Source organism: Amborella trichopoda, chromosome 7, assembly GCF_054954075.1.
Source record: "Amborella trichopoda isolate Santa Cruz 75 chromosome 7, AtrichopodaSantaCruz75HAP2 v2.0, whole genome shotgun sequence".
Lineage (NCBI taxonomy): Eukaryota > Viridiplantae > Streptophyta > Magnoliopsida > Amborellales > Amborellaceae > Amborella > Amborella trichopoda.
The window spans coordinates 13,740,936-13,759,642 of record NC_142342.1 but is presented as its reverse complement, the minus strand read 5'-3'; positions in this window follow the sequence as shown (position 1 = coordinate 13,759,642).

The window sequence follows — 18,707 nt, the reverse complement described above, 5'->3', positions numbered from 1 at the left end:
TATAATGAGGGGTTTACAATTTGTAGTTTTGAACTGCTTTATTTTTTTACAATGAGCAATCTGGAACTAATAATTTTAGACATTTTTTTGTTTTTACAATGAGCAGTCCCCAACTAAACAACTCTAGATTGTTTTGATTTCTAAACATTGATCAGTAACAAATATAGAAAGGACAAAAAATATGGGTGCAAAATGTAGCACATGGGAACCATTTTTACAGTTTAGATAAGATTGCAACCTAATTTTGATGAAGTAAGTTGCACCTCAAGAATTCTTTAGAAGAGGGTGTTACGATATTGGAAAACCCTCCAATTGATCATCTCGATCTCAAAATATGTAAATATGAAGAATTTTTTTTAAATCATAAAAATAATACACATTATAACAAGTTGTTTGAGTTGTCCATTTTCAAGATTTCTAAATATTTATAAATTTATTAATATATTTTTAAAATTTCAAATTTTATAACTAGGAATAAAAATAAAACTTTTAAACCATAATAAAGTTTATGAGACCATTAGAGGTGCGCCTTTCTTCCAAGGAAGGTGCCTTCTATGGCAAATAGTAATATTATTTATAATAAGGAGTATTAAAGTGAGCTTTCCTTAAAAACAGTTTGGATGGCTCTCCATGAATATTATATTTAAATAAATATGATTGTTTAGCAGGGGCATCGAAGGTACTAATGATTGTGCACGTCTATAACAATAGTCAAAATGCCACACCCCATATAAGACAATGAAACCTTGTAAACATATGCAGTAATGCCCATCACTACCATCCGTCTTTGAAGTGAACGGCCAACATGAAATTAATAAGATTTACACATTAAATATGAATATTTGAAACTCTGAGCGAAGAATGACGTCCCCATTCAAAAGAGAAAAATAAAAAAAAAATGAGAGAAGAAATGACTCTTTGTCTTTATCCATTTATGAAACTAACTATTTTTTTTTGGTGCGGTTTGTATAGAGCTTAGGCTCTAACCAATCAAATTAGAGCCTACCTTCAAATAGTATTGAGAAATGTGGTTTTAATACCGAAAGTTTTTATGATAGGTTTAAAATATATTTTTATTTTTATTTTTTTTTATAAAATTTAAAGTTTCAAAAATATTGTAGATAGACAGATCTCCAAAAATGTATTAAAAAATACACTATTTTCGAAACTTGAAATCCATTTTTTTCTTATATCTATTCATATGGATGTCGAGATGATCGATTTGAGGATAGTTGGATATCAAAACAACCTCTTTTAGTAAAAGTTTTTAGAGAGGCTCGAATTTGATTGTTTAGAGCCTCGGCTCTATATAAACTTTTCTCTTTTTTTTCCCTAAAGGGTGCCAATGGGTTGGGCTCCCGACCGCGAAGATAGTCGGTGGGTGAAAGGTCCAAATATTTTCTTAACATAACTATTATTTCTAGCTTTCAATTTTTTTTTTTTTTTTTTCATATTTATGATCTCCATGTTAAAGATTATTTATTCCCTAAAAATTAAGATCAAATTATATTAAAAAACATATTTATTGCCAAGCCCTCATTACTACTCGTGCGGGCTTTGTCCAAAGACTACGGGATGGCTAAGGGCTTAGAATCCAGGGAGCGTTTAGGCGAAGGACTTAGTACCAAGTAGCTCCCTGGTGAACCCAACCCTAAGGCACTAAGGCGTGGGCTGAGTAGCCCGAAAGTAAAGTTGTGCAAGGCCTGGGCAAATCTAGCCTGGCTCAAATAGGGCTAGCGCCATGGCCTTTTTATCCCCTCGGGACAGGACAGGCCACGCCAGTATCAACCCAATAGGAGCTATGCCCACGCCTTGGTTGGCGGTGCCAAGCGAGTCCAAGCCTGACCCGAAACTCGAAATTCAAATCTTATCCAGATTTAAATATGGATTCAAATCTTAAATAAAAAATTTGGATTCTGATCCGATCCTATCCGAATAATTCTTATCATGCAATTGTACGATGAATTGAAGCAAAAGAAATATCCGGAGGGTCAACGAGAAGAGTCGGTTAGAGGTCATTTTCGCTATTTTCTTAAGAAGCAGGTGCTCTTGAGCATCACTATCCATTGATGAATATGGATCCAAGATCATCATTAGTAAAAAGTTTTGCAACAAATTTCTAATTATAGATAATGAAGGATAAAGCCCATGGGATCATTCTCTCGATGCTCTTGCGATTGTGATACGTGGCGATCATCTAGTGGCTCGCAGGCAACCGACCACCGGGTTGGGAGGGGACCACTGAAGTGGGTCCCGTTTCCCGGATGTATGCATACTCCCTGTCTTGGGCACGTGGTGTTGCTGGGTTGATGGAGACTGATAAGACAAAAAAAGAAGAGAGAGAAAAGGAGGAGAGAGAGAGAGAAGACATTAGGGAGAGAAAAGTAGGACCAAGGGGCAAGGCAGGGTGATTATTCACCTGGGTCTTACGTTAGGGTACCCGACCTTTTATAGTCCTGGGCGGATATATTATGCTCCTACGGGATTATACTGCTCATCTACTTCTTCGGTCAAAACACGCAGTTAAGTTATGTTTTTAGTCTAAAAATTTGATAACCATATAAATATTACTGGATGATTATTTTTTAAAAAAAATTTTAAATTCTGAATTTTGTGATACTTAGATCTAGCCCTTTATATATTAGACGGTCTCTATTCAATTTTGAAGTATTGTTTTTTTGTAATATATAAAGGGTTTACTTCTGAAATGTTTTTAGCTGATATTATTCTTTGTGTTGTAGAGACTACATTCCAAAATATTGAGATCTAAGCATGTATTTTGTCTGAGAAGATAAATAGATAGTCTACTTCTGCGGGAGTAATAAATCTTTTGGCACCTCTGACTCGTCTCTACCAAACACTCAATAATAAATGTGCAAAACATTCCATGCTTTGTAGCAATGGCAAGAGAAACGCTCACTTGAAATGACATTTTAAGGGGCTCAAAGGAAGATATATGCCGTTCATTTATGGCACAAGAAGGCCATGATCGCTTTCAAATATTAGATATCAAATTAGAAGTTTACAAACTTTGAAAGAAATTAGACATTAAACACATTTAAAACCGTCTGATTTCATATCTAACTGCTAAGAGCAGCAATGGTTCAAATATCGTTTGAGCCAGCTCCGACTCGGCCGAGTTACATGGGCTCAAGTATTGGTCCCGAGTTGGGGTCCAACTCAGGGATTTACAAAAATATCAAAATAATTATAAAAAATATCAAAAAAATAAATATATTTGTAATATGTTTTTTTATTAATTTAACAAAGATTTAAAATTATAAAAAATGGCTCTTTATTTTTAAGTTATTAGAAATAAATCTCAAAAATTTTAAAACCTCATTCATACTCTTTTTCTCACTATTCTTTTTTTTTTGTTTACTAAAATACCCTTCACAGTTATCTTAAGTCCGCGAAGGCATAACGGTCAACTCAAAACCATGATGGTTTATAGAGGGTTCAAACCCTTGTCGTGTTGGATTTAAGTGATCATGGCTCTACTAGAACTGGGATGCGAAGTAGTATTTGAATCATCACTGTACATACATAACTGTGATGGTAGGCGACTTTATAGATGTAAACTACGTCAGACACACCACCTTGATACGCCTTTCACAAACCTTAAACGATCATGGTTAGATAGCCCGATCATGGTTGAAGAAGTACCATGATGGCTGACTAAGTGCTAGAGCCATCACGGGTTTTTAAGTGCCTTGATTGTCCAAGTACTAACCTGCTTTCACTGTTCATCCAGAACCGTATTGACTTAAACCCTCTACGACTATCATGGCTCTGGGTTAACCTTGATGCTTTCACGAACCTAAGACTACCGTGAAGGGTAATTTAGTCAAAAAGTAAAAATAGAAATGAAAAGGGGTATGAATGAAGTTTTGAAATTTTGAAATTTATTTTTAATAACCTAAAAATAAAGTGATAATTTTTATAATTTTTTAGACATTTTATATTTTTCTATCTTTTTAAAAAAAATTCAAAAATACCCTAGTCACATACTGATATTTCAAAATCCATTTTTTCGCTACTTTTTTAACCACCTTTAGATGTGTTTAGTTTAAATTTATTTTAAATATATTTATCATTTTCTTAAATTTTTTTTTTTTTTTCTTAATATTTTTTTACTATTATATTACTCTAACCGAGTTACTCAGGCTTGGACCGAGTACTTGGCTTGGTCACGGGCCAAGTAGGGGTTTCCAACACTGGCTAAGAGTAATCCTAATGTTCTTGCGCCAAAGTAGACCAGATGTCTAGTTCTAAAAAAAAATGCATGCTATGTCACGTTAACGTTCATTGTCCGTTAACTTGGGTAGTGTCTAAATCATTGTTGTCACGTTAACGTTCGTTGTCCGTTAACTTGGGTAGTGTCTAAATCATTGTTGTCACGTTCGCTTTTGTTTCGGCTGAAGATGCTGAAGTCTTTAGATTTTAAGATTAGATTGAAGCAAAGCTATGTCTGGTGCTACTGCTTTGGGCTGCCTTGAACAGCTTTGAGTCGCTTCAGTCAGCTTCAAGCGAGCTAATTCGGTCAAAACAAAAAAATATCTATATAAAAGTTTTTTTTTTTTTTTGAAAAAAAAATTATTATAAATTATTTTCATTTTTTTTTATATGAAAAGCTAATTCCTTTGTACAAAATTAAAGAAAAAAAGTCTGAAGTTTTCCCCGGATCAATCGAAGCACCAAATTGCTTCATTGTTCTCACCTAATCAATGAAGACTCCGAAGCGAATATGATAGGTCTCCGAAAAAAAAGCATATGACACACTACCTTCGTTGTTCATTCACTTGGTCAGTGTTTAAATTGAACTTTTCCAACATTGTCCACTCACTTGGGAAATGTCTAATTGGATCTGCCTCAAATTTCCACCCACGTTAGTTGAGATTTGAGAATGATTGATGAATTCATATGTGAATGAACTATTTAAATGAAATCCTTGATATTTGAGAATGGATGATGAATTCAAATGTTAATGTACTATTTAAATTAAATCCTTCAAGTGTCCAGGAAACACTTAGGCGAGAGCAATTACGATTTAGATATTTTTTACATTAATTTGAGACTCGGTAAAAATTGAGCTCTAGACATCATGTTGTCGTATCGACTACCATGATCACCCGACCCGAGACCCTTCCGTCAACATCACCAATAGATCATGAAAATAAAAGTTGCAGAGACTTGCTACTCAGGACGTGGCTTTTTTCTCAGCGTGTGGTCATACACAGATTCACCTTGGATGCCAACTTTTGTGGCTTTTTTCGATAAAAGTTAACTTGGAGGGCATCCTTTATTTGAGTCAATGATGAAAAGCACCTTGATATCAATTGGTTTATTTGCTGGTCGGTGGAAGAGGCCATGTTATTGTCCAACAGGGCAACACATACTTGCAGTGACCGAGTAAGCTGATACAATGGAAATGGATCAAACCACTTTGGTGCCGATAGTAAAAGAGCCCTAAAATAAAGATCGGTCATTTAAAAGTGGGAATCAGGCTTCAATTCCGATCCCAGTTTGAATCCAGTGATTTTTGAGTCGGACTGATTTATATTGAGCAAAAAAAATTAGAACAAGAAACATGGAGACTTGGCTATTCCCGAGTCAAAAATATTTTGGCCATTTTTTAGTCACTAGTCGTAGATACCCATTCTGAAATTGGCTTAATTTCTGAGTTTTTGAACCCTGGACGACACCAACCTAGTGAACTATAAGACAGTATACCGTAATCCATGCCTGAGCCATAGTCCAACCATAAAATATTCAGATATTCTTAAATATACCAAATATTCCATTTAGGGCTAGAAGGCACCCAAATTTTACAGTTGTACACATCGAAAGGGAAGAAATATTTGAAATTGAAGTGCCAGACCGCAGGGTGCATGGATTGATACAAGATCTCATGAAAATAGCATATACAAATAAATCTATGCCAAATCTGACGGTCTGTGGCGCAGACCGCACCGTTGAAGGCAAATGATCCAGCGGCACGGGGTGCAGCCCTGATGCAACGTTATCATTTTAGGTCACATCAAGGACCCCCCCCCCCCCCCCCCCCCCCCCCCACGAACTTAAGAGTCTTAAGATCAAATTCTAATCCAGCAAAAACCGTAACTAAACCCTAAATCTATAACCATTTTCCTATAATCCTAAGCTATTTCAATCATGAAACCTTAGACAAACATTCAAGAAAGTCCTTTACCTAGAAGCATATGACCGACACACTATTTCACTCTAACCTAAACCTAAAGATGTTTCGAGTGATGTCTCTCAAGAAAGAGAAGGTGCATACACAAAAGGCTTTTAAGTCAGGCTCCGTGTCCGTGTCTGGGAGTCAGGCATCTGTCTAGTGGAAGAATCTCCTCACCATTCTCTACTTGAGATCCAGACATCTTACACGTATCAAGAGACATCCAAGACCTCCTTTTTCCTAAGAACTCCAACTCAACGAAGTCCACATCCTAAGATTAAACACCTCATGTCACCCTCTTAGATTCATAACCTAGAATATACCCATTAGAGTTCTCAAGACATTTAGTGAGTGTTCATACCATCGACCTCTAATGATAAGAACAACTAGCAACCCAAAACTTATGTAATACAGACATGAATTCTTACTAGTCCATAACTCTTAAGGAGGTTTTAGACATAAATCTTGAAGGCACCTTATTCAAGATGCACATAATAATTAGTAGAGCATCTCTTAGGAGCTCACATAAAGATATACTTATGCATTATGGACCTCGAATGTTCTATAGTATAAAATTTTTTCTCTCTGCAACACCATATTTTTCAGAGTATAAGACATTGTTTCCAATAGATGAATCCCATAATCCAAATATAGACACCTCCCCCTAAATTTTGGCTGAAAGAGTTTCCAGAAACCTATGATTATGGGCCTTACAGACCATAGTTGCATAGTGAGCCATATTACACCTATACCGTAATCCGCAATTCCTAGAAAAATTTTAACTAGCCCAAATCCGGCCAGAAGCATTAGAAAATTCCAAGATTGAAAGTTCCTGGACATGTTGGTGTTGGAATGGATCACCGCAACTAGATATAGTACTAATTGATGTACTAGTTATGGGAAAATCTAGGTCAGTGATGTGGGGCCTAGCAATGCGATGCGCATCACTGATCCCCTTTCAACCATAGAATTTTAGATTTTTTTGGAAGCTTCTGGAGGATTGGAAGGTCTGTTTGACGATCTAAGATAAGCTTTGAACAAGGTCTTTTGGTCAGATTTACCACAGAAAGTATTTAAAGAAATTATAATCAAAGGAATATTCCTTATAAGATTCTTAGGACCCTAGCCTATACCTCCCTTCATAGAAAAATATATGAAAATCTCTAGATTTCCTAAAAATAATCCCAAATTTCCTAGAAAATTATAGAAAATCCTCAAAAATCCCAAATTCCCATAAATTTATTAGGAAAAATCTTAAAAAAATCCCTTAGATATTACAAACCCAAAACCTCGAAAAATATTGGAATTTCTCCTAGAATTATAAACCCTAATATCCATATTCTTCCCCTAGATCCATTAAGCCTTAAATTTTCCCTTAGCAATTAGGAAACCCTAGTTGAAGACATCTAAAATCATTAACCTATTTCCTTTCAATTTTTAATAGCCAAAAGCCTAAAAAATTCCATGATCTTAGTAAAACTTCTAAAAAGGAGGGTGAAGAGCAATCTGATTCGAGCCCGCAACTCCAGGTTTCGGGTTTTTAAGTAGGTATTCTTCTTTTTTCTTTTTATTTAATCATTTATTGCATGCTTTAATTTAATTTTTCTTAGTTGAATTCATTAGATCTAGCTTTTAAGTATTATTTTGGTGTGAAAACTCAGCTAACGCTGCCAGTAGTTCTAAAAGAGGCATGTTCTTTTGAGATCAGAACCTGTTTAGATCCATAATTTGATTGATCCCCTATAATCTCTATTAATTTCAATTTTAATCATTTTTTGCACAACTTTGAGGAGCTTACATTTGTGATCTCGTTAGATTTGTTGTGTAACCACATCAAAGAATGGCTCAAATAATTCGTAAGTATTCTTGCATCCCTCATTAATTTTGAGTACCTTAATACACTTCCCCGACTAGTTCTCAGCTTCCAAATCAAATTTATTGAAGTAGGAAGAAGCCTCTAATTCAAGTAAAAGTATACAAATTGATGGGCGTGTGATTTGTCACATGGCCTTTGAAGGTGGGGCTATGTGACGCGGCCAAGTATAAACTGATAAAAAGTTTTTTTTTTTTATCGCTCGCGTAACTTACAAGTGTCCAAATATAAAGTATGCTAAGGACTCTCACTTGCTTGACATCAAAACAAATTCTCATTGAAAATATAGATTTGAAAATTACATAACACTTGGAATGAAATCAAGAAAACATGAAATAAAACAAACATATACCTTGCCTCAGGTTACCCTAAAAACTTCGTACACTATACATTGGGTCTCCTCTACCAAAAGTACACAAGATCTTGGTCTAACATCCTTTTATAACTCAAGAAGTCTAAGAAAATCCCTTGAGAGCATGACATGAGTTAGGGCTTTGACTAAAGCTTAACACAAACTCAAGTCAATGGGACGAGCCACCCTTGTGGCTTGTCTGTGCCCCTTAGAGAGAGAAAGAGAGGGAGAGAGTGGAGCTTAAGTGCCTATAGGGCTGAGCGAGAGAGAGAGAGAGAGAGAGAGAGAGAGAGAGAGAGAGAGGCCAATCCAAGGTGTAGAGAATAGATTCCCCATAGAGAGTATTTATGAAAGTTGGACAGGGTAGATTAGCACGGTTTATGTAGCCTAATTTTTTTATTTTTCTCACTCGGTTAGAACACTTAAAATGGTCCAAAGATTATAAAATAAACTCAAAAGAACATAAAAGAAACACGAAATGAATCCTCAATTGTTGCCACCTGATACAAAGAAAATTATGTAAACAATGACTCGGTTACAAGAAACACAAACTGCAGTAATAAAATTAAACTGCCAAAAGATTAACTCAATTGGACTTGATACACCCCAATAGGGTTCCTCCTCCAATTGCATACCTGATCAAGGTCTTTCTTATAACCTCACTACTACAAGAAGCCTTGGCTAGAAACCCTTGAACAATATGAAAGCAATGGAACAAAACATTGTATCATGCTATGTGTATGGGGAGTGTCCCTCTATGCTCACAATATGGTTGGAACTTGCCCCTGTTTCTTTCAGATATTTTCTAAGCGTGATGGAGAGACTAGAGAGGTGAGAGAGATGAGAGAGAGAGGGTGGCATGCCAGCTTTTACGAGAGATAGAGAGATGTGTTCTAGTGTAGAGATTTGGGCCCTCACAATGAGACTATATATAGACTTGTAGGGTTAGAGTTTATAGAATTAACCATCCTTATGAATATTTTATCTAGACCATTGATCTTATGAGATTTATAGGGTTAGAAATCTTAACTTTACATTCCATAGATTGGCCATCATGATCTTAGTGAAAGGTACTAGAACCTTATTTTTTGTTTTTCTTAACTTAATCCCATCAAATATTTAATACAAAGAAAAAATATTTATATTGCATTTTATTTCCATTCATTCTCTACACATGTCTCTTTGAAAAGTCAAAATATCTTTTATTGTAAAACCTTCCTTATTTTATTCCAATTGATTGACTGGCCAACTTGCATGCCACAAAATAAGAAGGTGCATTATGTGGGGCATGCCACTCATAGAGCTCTAGTGGGCCCACATGTCCAAATTTGGTGAAGCCCATGGAGTATAGTGAGCCTCATGTATATTAGTAATTTTAAAATTAATAAAATAATTTTTAAAAAATATTTATTATTTTATTTTTCTCTCTGAATAATTAAATATCTGAAAATTCAATTTAAGCTTATTTATAAATCTGTTTTGAGAAAATAAAATATTCAAAGGCTTTTAAAATTTTATTTTATTAATTTAAAAATCAATTGTAATCAAATTAATTATTTGTAAATTAATTTGAGGGGATTAAAATCCAACTTTGTTAAAAAAAAAAGTGAAAACTACTAAAGCATTATACTGGAGACTATGAACCACACTCACTTTTTCAAACTAACTCAGTAGTTCCCATGACTCATAACCCATCACAAGGTTTTATAATTGAGCTATCAAAGTTAGTCAATAGGTAAGGGAAACACAATCCTAATCTATGGACTGCAGCTTTCTCCTAGGGACATGCTTAGGTCACATAGACCTGTGCACATACATTGCAAATTGGTGCGTGGGGGCTATCTCTCGCACATGTACATGCAATACTCTCAATAGTGTTCACTTCCCGATAAGGCTATCATACGTACAAGTTGTTGTTGTAGGGTATTTTTGATGCACTTCTTTCCCATGTGCAAAAAAGAGGAGGTGGTTGCAACCATGCCCCGTAGGTACCAAATATGCTTATGGACTACATAAGGCTGCGCAGAATAAGCCTAATTTTAAAGAGCTAATGAAATGGTGTAATCTCGGCCCCAAAAAGTGTGTGAGAGTGACATTTGACATCCCAAAGTTTGTTTCCAAGTTTCGTCCCAACCAGACAAAAGCATGCGGGAACATGATGCATATTTAGTATGGACTAAGATGCTCTAACATGTACAAGCTACACCATAGCTAAAACTCCATGTGGATGATATCGGATGGTCACTAGACCACCACATAGCTTCAGAGGTCCTAAAACCCTTAACTAGTGAGTTTTAGATCAAACGGACCTTTCTATATCCTACTTTTCTAAAAAGGGTGGACCGCTTACTATTCATGTGCAAACAACAAAACCAGTTACTAAAAATACTGCATTTTCAAAAACCAGGACAGTCTTGCGAAGCTCATATCTCATCGATCACAAGGCGGATTGAGCTATTTTAGTATGTTGTTTTCCTCGACAAGAGGAAGATTTTGACCTATGCCAAGCTCAAAGCCGATCATCGAGCCAAGAGAAATCTTAGAGAGACTTTCACACAAAAAGAGCATTATGCAGATTTTTATGTGCAGAATGTTCTCTCACTCCAACGGACATAACTCGAAGCCCCAAGGTCCTATGGACCTAAAAACAGAGGCATTTCGACAGGGCCTTGGAGGGCTTCTATTTGAAGTAAAATACGCTCGAGATGACGATCGGGAAGGCACCTGACCATGGCTCACGAGAAGGTACACTTTTCAGGTTGCTAGAAAATCACTTTTTTGGCGACTCCCAAAAATCACAAAATCATCAATTAGAGGCGAAATCACATGATTTTTTATACAAAACGACCATGAAGACTTCCCCTTCGATTGGTTAACAAAAATAAGACTAAAGAAACAACATTTTGAGTAAGATCCAATGAAGAAAAAGTGCAAGTTTGCATCTTTGGCTGGAAAAGTGACAGTTTCCAAGAACATGAGAAAAACTCCCAACAGCATGCCAATCATACACCAAAACGGTGTTCTCGAGACTATCTACGCTTTCATGGCGATAAATCACTGGAAATATCGTTGGAAATCACGAAAAGAAGGCCCCAAGCCATGTGGATGGGAAGAAGCCCCTTTTTGGGAACTTGGATGTCATTTTCATATGTTCTTAGGGTCATTCTTAGTCATTTTTTTCAATATTAAATTTTCACTTTTATGTACTTTAATTCCAATTTTAGGCAATTATCTTGGGTTTTGAGTGTACACTCATGTTCAAGGGGTAATTCTATACACCCATGCCTTGAAAATTATAAGAGGCTGGTAAATGTTGGTTGGAAATGCATTGAAAAGAGGCTTAACCTAGGGGGGGCGAGAGTTTTCTTTGACCTTCATTGAAAATCTTTTACCCTTGAGTGAGGAGAGAGAAAAGTTTATATTTAGGAGAAATACCCATCTCCCATACTCTCTATATGTTATTTCCTAAACCAAAAAGATATACCCTCCCAAAACAAATCACGCACCTAACTCAGGCCCTCCTAACTTATATCTTTCTATCCCTAACTAAAAATAAAATAAATAAATAAACTCCAAATTTTATTTACAGTATTCTCCCCTGTAGGAGAAGCTCAACCTCAAGCTTCTATAACTAAAATATTTTTTAAGCCTTCTTGAAAGTTGGTGATGTACTCCCACCATGTGTCTCGGTACTTTTTCGTCAATTTATTTATTAAGCTGATTCATCGAATGCTTTGTGCTTATCTCGAAGTAAAACACAATGATTTCAAGCTCAATCTTAATTTCTCCTTTAGATTGACTTGGTTGAATTTCGAATACTACAAAACACATATCTTCTTCTTCATAATTGATTTCAAAATTTCTTGCACATTGGGTTATCGACGTCATCTTTTGAATAAATATCTACTTCTTCATATTCTTGTTCCTATTATTTCACTTGCAATCTATGAAATAGATCTTATAGCCATTGCTATACTAGTTTGCTAATATGTTCTACTAGGTCTTCTTTGAGTATACCAAATCTTTGATCTAACCTCTCTATAACTAGATTACGGATCTCAAGGCTCTGATACTAACTTATGCAGAGAGGAAATAAAAGTAGAATAATAATAATAATAATAAAAGATTAAGAGATTATACCTCTTTCAGGGCATGCAAGAGAATCCATCTACCCTCAATGAGAGCATATATCCTCTCAGCGTCTGCAACGGATTCCACTCTAAAAACAATATTTTCACATGACCAAATTTACTCAATTCTCATTATTTGTTGAGAGATTATACCTTCTCTCAGGGTATGCAAGGGAATCCATCCATCCTTAACGAGAGAATATACTTTCGCTCAGGGTTTGCAAGGGAATCCACTCCAAATTTTTTTTTCACATGACCAATTTTACTTAATTCTCATTATCTATTCTTTACAATGAAGGGTCATCCCCCTTTAAATAAACTTTAGAAGAAAAAAAACCCACAAAGATAATTCTCTCTCTGTTTGACGTCTTTTCCCTTATTTTATCTCTCTTCCCTATTTTCTCACTCCTCCCTATTTTTTCTCTCACATGTTTTCTCTCGTGTACCATCCCTATTTTGTCTCTTTCTAACTTCAACATTAGACTTTCTAAGAGTAAAAGATAACTACCACTTATTATTTCCTAAACCAAAAGATCTTTACGTTATCTATATGTTATTTTCTAAAAATAAAAGAAGGACCTTCCCAAAACACATCATGCACCCAACTCAGGCCCTCCTAACTTATCTCTTCCTATCTGTAATTAAAAAAATAAAAATAAATAAACTCCAAATTTTATTTGCATAATTAAGGATACATTGAAACACTTGCAAGTAGAGATAAGGTCAAAAGACGAAATAGTGGAAACCATACACCAAGAGTTGTTGGTTCCTGTGAGGTCGAGCATACTCCCTGATGCACCAAACCGCCTCTATTGGTTCCCAACCACTATTTCCAGCCATCAAATTTTGATGCTACAAAAAGAGTCGCTACTCCCACCCATACCTCCCTCACTCCTGGACTATTCTACATCGACCCAAGTTGTGGATGATGAGCTAATGAAGGCCATAGTAGCGGAAGAACTCAAGAGATATAATGTTTTGGATATAGGAAAGTCGAGTTGCTACCAAAACCCATACCCGGCCTACATTGACCAAACTTCATTCCCTTTGGACTACCAAAAGCCTGACTTCTCCAAGCGGGAAAGCACTAACTCACCACTACAATATGTACCTCACTTTGTTTCTACTTGTGGCAATACAATGAACAATGAGTATATACTGCTCCGACAATTCGTGGAAACCCTCACGGGAGCCACTTCCAAGTGGCACTCTCAGCTAGCACCCGGTTCAATCACATCATGGCCATAAATGTAAGAAGAGTTCCTCAAGCGTATCTACAGCATAGAAAGGGAAGTGCAACTTCATGAACTCCTCGCTATGATGCAAAATCCCTACGAACCGATTATTGAATACATCAAAAGGTGGCGTGACCTGGCCATCAATTTGGTCACTCCCATGGATGGGACTCAACAAGTGCAGTTCTGTGTGCAAAACATGCACTCGGAACTAGCAATTTATGTCACCACCGCAAGGCTCTCGACATTTATGACATTACAGTAACACTTGAAGGCTTACTTGAACATCATGACAAGATATCTGAGCCCTTCGTAAACTTGGGGACTCACCCCATGCACTTGTCAAATAAAAGTTGGCACATGAATTATTCCTTTGCCGAGGGCATGGTTAGCGAATTGCTCAAAACTCTCATATCTGAGGGGATGATAGAGCTACCCATGCCAAAGAGGTTGGATGAAGTTGGAAGGGATGATGACCCTAACTATTGCCAATACTATAGAATGCTTTGTCATATGACTGAAGATTGTCGTGCTGCTAAACACATCATCCAAGGCTTGATAAACAACGGGCAATTGAACTTGGGGTCCTATTCTATGCATGATGGATTTTGAGCCCAAATATAGTCCAAGCTGCAATACCTTAAAATGTGTAGCATTAGTCATATTAAACTGCCCTTCACTTTTCCCCGAAGGTGCAACATTCCCAATGGGTCATTCATCATCGCCTCAACCATGGAATTCTCCATTCACTCTTTCCCTTCAACCCATCATGCTTGGGGCACAAGATCATTGCCCTAGTTTTGAACTGTGTGATGCCTCAAGTGCCATGCATGACCTAGTTCCCCAAGTGTCATGCATGGCCCAGTTCCCCAAGAGTCAAACTACCCCCAGGGATTCTTAAAATGACACGACACCTCGATAGTGTCTTGTTGTGATAAACAAAGTCACAAACGCCCTTCAAGGGCTGCATATTTCACAAAACATGTAGTTGTCCCTTAGATCCTGAATTTTATGATGCCCCATGATCCCAATTCTTGTTATGCGTACCCCTATCTTAGTTTTGTTCAACAAGGGTTATGATGTTAAAAGGTCATCGTTTACATCCAATTAGAGTGAAGATATTAAAATTCTATTAATGCTCAACATGAGTAAGGGCGTTTAAAGCACTTCCAATTCGTTCAACCAGGGTTATGACGTTAAAAGGTCATCGATTACGTCTAATGATCGTGAAGACGTTGAAATCCTCTTCAAGTCCAACATGGGTGAGGGCTTTAAAAGCACCCCCAATTCATCCAACAAAGGTTATGACGTTAAAAGGTCATTGATCGTCGATTACGTCCAATGAGAGTGAAGGTGTTAAAAATCTCTTTATGTCCAACATGGGTGAGGGCTTTAAAAGCACCCCCAATTCATGCAACAAGGGTTATGACATTCAAAGGTCATTGATCCTCGATTACATCCATTGAGAGTGAATATGTTAAAATCCTCTTTATGTTCAACATGGGTGAGGGCTTTAAAAGCATCCCAAATTTGAGCAACAAGGGTCATGACGTTAGAAGGTCATTGATTACATCAATTGAGAGTAAAGACGTTAAAAACCTCTTTATGTCCAACATTGATGAGGACTTTAAAAGTGCCCCCAATTCATCCAACAAGGATTATGATGTTATAGGTTCATTAATTATATCTAATAAGAGTGAAGATGTTATAAGTCTCTTAACGACTTTAAAAGCACCCCTATTTGGTCTAAACAGAGTGATAACCCTAAACTTTCCCACAAAGGGCCCAGTGCGGTTGAAGACCTTAGAAGTAACCCCTCAGTGAGATGCAAAAAAGGCAGGCACAAGTAAAACCTTCATCCCGTTTATTCCCAGTGGAGTGAACCTGTGGAGTATGAGATGGCTAATTCGAGCACCCCTCACTAGTCCCTTGTTGTAAGCCCTTTTTACCTCTTTCCCTTAGTCAAGAGTGTTTCCTATTCAATGATGCCCTGCTTTGAAGAACATTCTTGAAACAGTATTCATTGTCCCCGGGCAACTAAACAAGCCATATTGGGTAACCATCATTAGAAGCTCCCCACAAGCTTGCCCTCAAGCACATGGTAAGTTGTACGAAGCCTCGTATCTATAGTTATACCATTATCAACCCAAGGAATGCCACCTTAGGGGGCCTATACTTGCCTCGATTCCAAAAGCCAGTAATCGTAAGCGTACCCCTGTTTACACTAGTGGATTGTGTCAAAGGCGGCACCGCCCCATATATCCCCAATGGATTAGACACTTCCACCATTGTCCTAAACCCATTGGAGGAAATTGTTACTCGGGTCAAGTCGACAAACATAAGTCGCACCTCAAAAATGAATTGGCCCAAAGGAATGCTTGTGCCCATACCCCGAATGAAGCAATAGCCCCTACTTTGGCCCCTCAGTCCCATGCCCATGCAAAATGCAAGGCTGCTAATCCCCCTTTTCTACTTTCTTCACCTTGGGCACAAAAAGACACGACACAACTGCCAGCCCCTTTTTGCTCCACGCTCACTTCCTCATGTTCCCCTTTCACATGGGAGGCATTTCTTCTCAAAAAGCCCCTCGCATGTATGGTCCTCGGAGACATGAATCGAGAGTGTTTGAATGAAGCCTCACCCTGGAAACTCCTGAAATGCTTGAAGCCCATGAGATTATAAAGCTCTCATTTGTCTCATGAGGGCCATTCATATGAAGAAAGCAACCAAAGGTATCCGCGTACCATGAGAGTGGACCTATGGATACCCACATTTCCTGTGATGCCATTATCTAAGATGCAACAAACCCTTATTGGGCGACATCAAATTTACGCCCCAGCAGGCTACAAAGTGGATTTCACTCTTGGATGCAATACTACCATGCTTATGGTCCTTATCGCACGACTTAAATTGTACAAAACTCTAGGGGTCACGACACTTACTATAATCACCTCAAAGAAATAAGAAAAAACTGGCTTGGTGAAAAATCGAAAGGGAACCTCGAGTAAAAGTGGCAAAAAGAAACGCAGACGTGGCCATGAAGCCATGAGATGCCAAGAAAACCAGGCATGATGAAAACCCGAAAGGGCACCTTAAGTAAAAATGAAAAGAAAAAGGCAGATGTGGTCATGAAGCCATAGGTAAAAAATGCCAAGAAAACCAGGAGTGGCGAAAACCCGAAAGGTCACCACGAGTGAAAATGAAAAAAGAAAGGCGGTCACAACCATGAAGCCATAGGTAAAATTGCTAAGAAAACTAGGCGTGGTGAAAACCCGAAAGGGTGCCACGAGTAAATATGGAAATAAAAAGGGGGACGTGACCATGAAGTCATGAGTAAAAGAGCCAAATAAAAGGGAGTTGGTGAAAACCGTCATGTAGCACAACTTTTACTAAATTCAGGTGAAAACCGAAAAGGGCACTTGAACCAATAAACAGGTTGATGCAGTGCTCTCCATGATAGATGCCTTCAACTGACTCAACATGCAAAAGCTCGGCAGCATGAAAAGTCATGCCCCTTCACAACGAACATGATTACTGAACCAAATGATCTCAAGAAAAGCTCCAAGAGTTTGGGTCAGCCCCTAAACGGCTCATGAATGTCAGAAAAATCAACAAGAAAGCAAATCAGACAGGCAACCTTCCAAAACATTTTCCCCCAAAACATCAATCAAAGCAAAATCACTCGGACAAAGAGGGTCACAAGCCCCCAAAAGGCCACCAACTATCAAGTCAGATCAATATATCGACCAGATGGGGCTCATACACCTTAATAAGGCTCCCTCATCCATATACGCCTTGAACTAAGGTTCATATTCCAAAGGCCCTCGACTAGGCTCCAGCAAATTGGGTTCACGCCCCAAAGAGACTTCTTACTGTTCAATCGATTTGAATCATTGTAAAGTAGCTCACACGCCCAATAAGGGCCTTGGACTATTGAACCAAGTCAATATTTATTGGATTGGGTTCGTGCCCCAAAGTTCCCCACCAACAGATCAAATTGACGCTTGATGGATTGGGTTCATGCCCCAAAGGCCTCTGATTGGGAAGGAAGCCCTTAAGAAAGGCTCCCCATTGCCAAACAAATCTAGATTCTGACTATATGAGTTTATGCACACAAAAAGGTCCTCAGTTGTTGAAACAAAAAACACCCACCAGTTACTCCTTTGTCAACTGGCTAGGCATGATGTACCCTCTTCCGAATGTTACATTGATGCTGATAACTGGGAAACAAATTTGGGAGAAAAAACAATGCCCCATGAGGATTCGAAAGATGAACTCAAGTGATTTTGTTTCGAATGTCATACTTCTTGCTCCTCTCGATGAGCAACATTTGGCGGGGCAAGCTATTGTAGGGTATTTTTGACGCACTTCTTTCCCCATGTGTATAAAAAGGGAGGTGGTTGCAACCATGTCTCGTAGGTAACAAATATGCCTATGAACTATGGAAGTCCATGAGGAATAAGCCTAATTTTGAAGAGTATTTGAAATGGTATCACCTCGGCTCCAAAAAGTCTGCGAGAGCGATGTTTGAAGTCCTAAAGTCTGTCCCCAAGTTTTGCCTAAACCAGACAAAGGCACGAGGGAACATGATGGTGATTCAGTTTGTAGTTCTATCCTCTAACGTGTACAAGCTAAACCATAGCTAAAACTCTATGAGGATGATCTTGGATGGTCACCAGAACACCGCAAAACGGCTTTAGAAGGTCCCAAAACTCTTATCTAGCTAGTTTCAGCTCAAACAAACATTTCTAGGTCAAACTTTCCTAAAATTGGTAAGCTGCTTACTATTCATATGCAAGCAACAAAACCAATTACTATCAATAGTAAAAAATTGATGCATTTTTCAAAAATAAAATAGTCATGCGAAGCTCATGTTCCATCGACTACAAGGCCGATGGAGCTCAAATTTTAATATGTA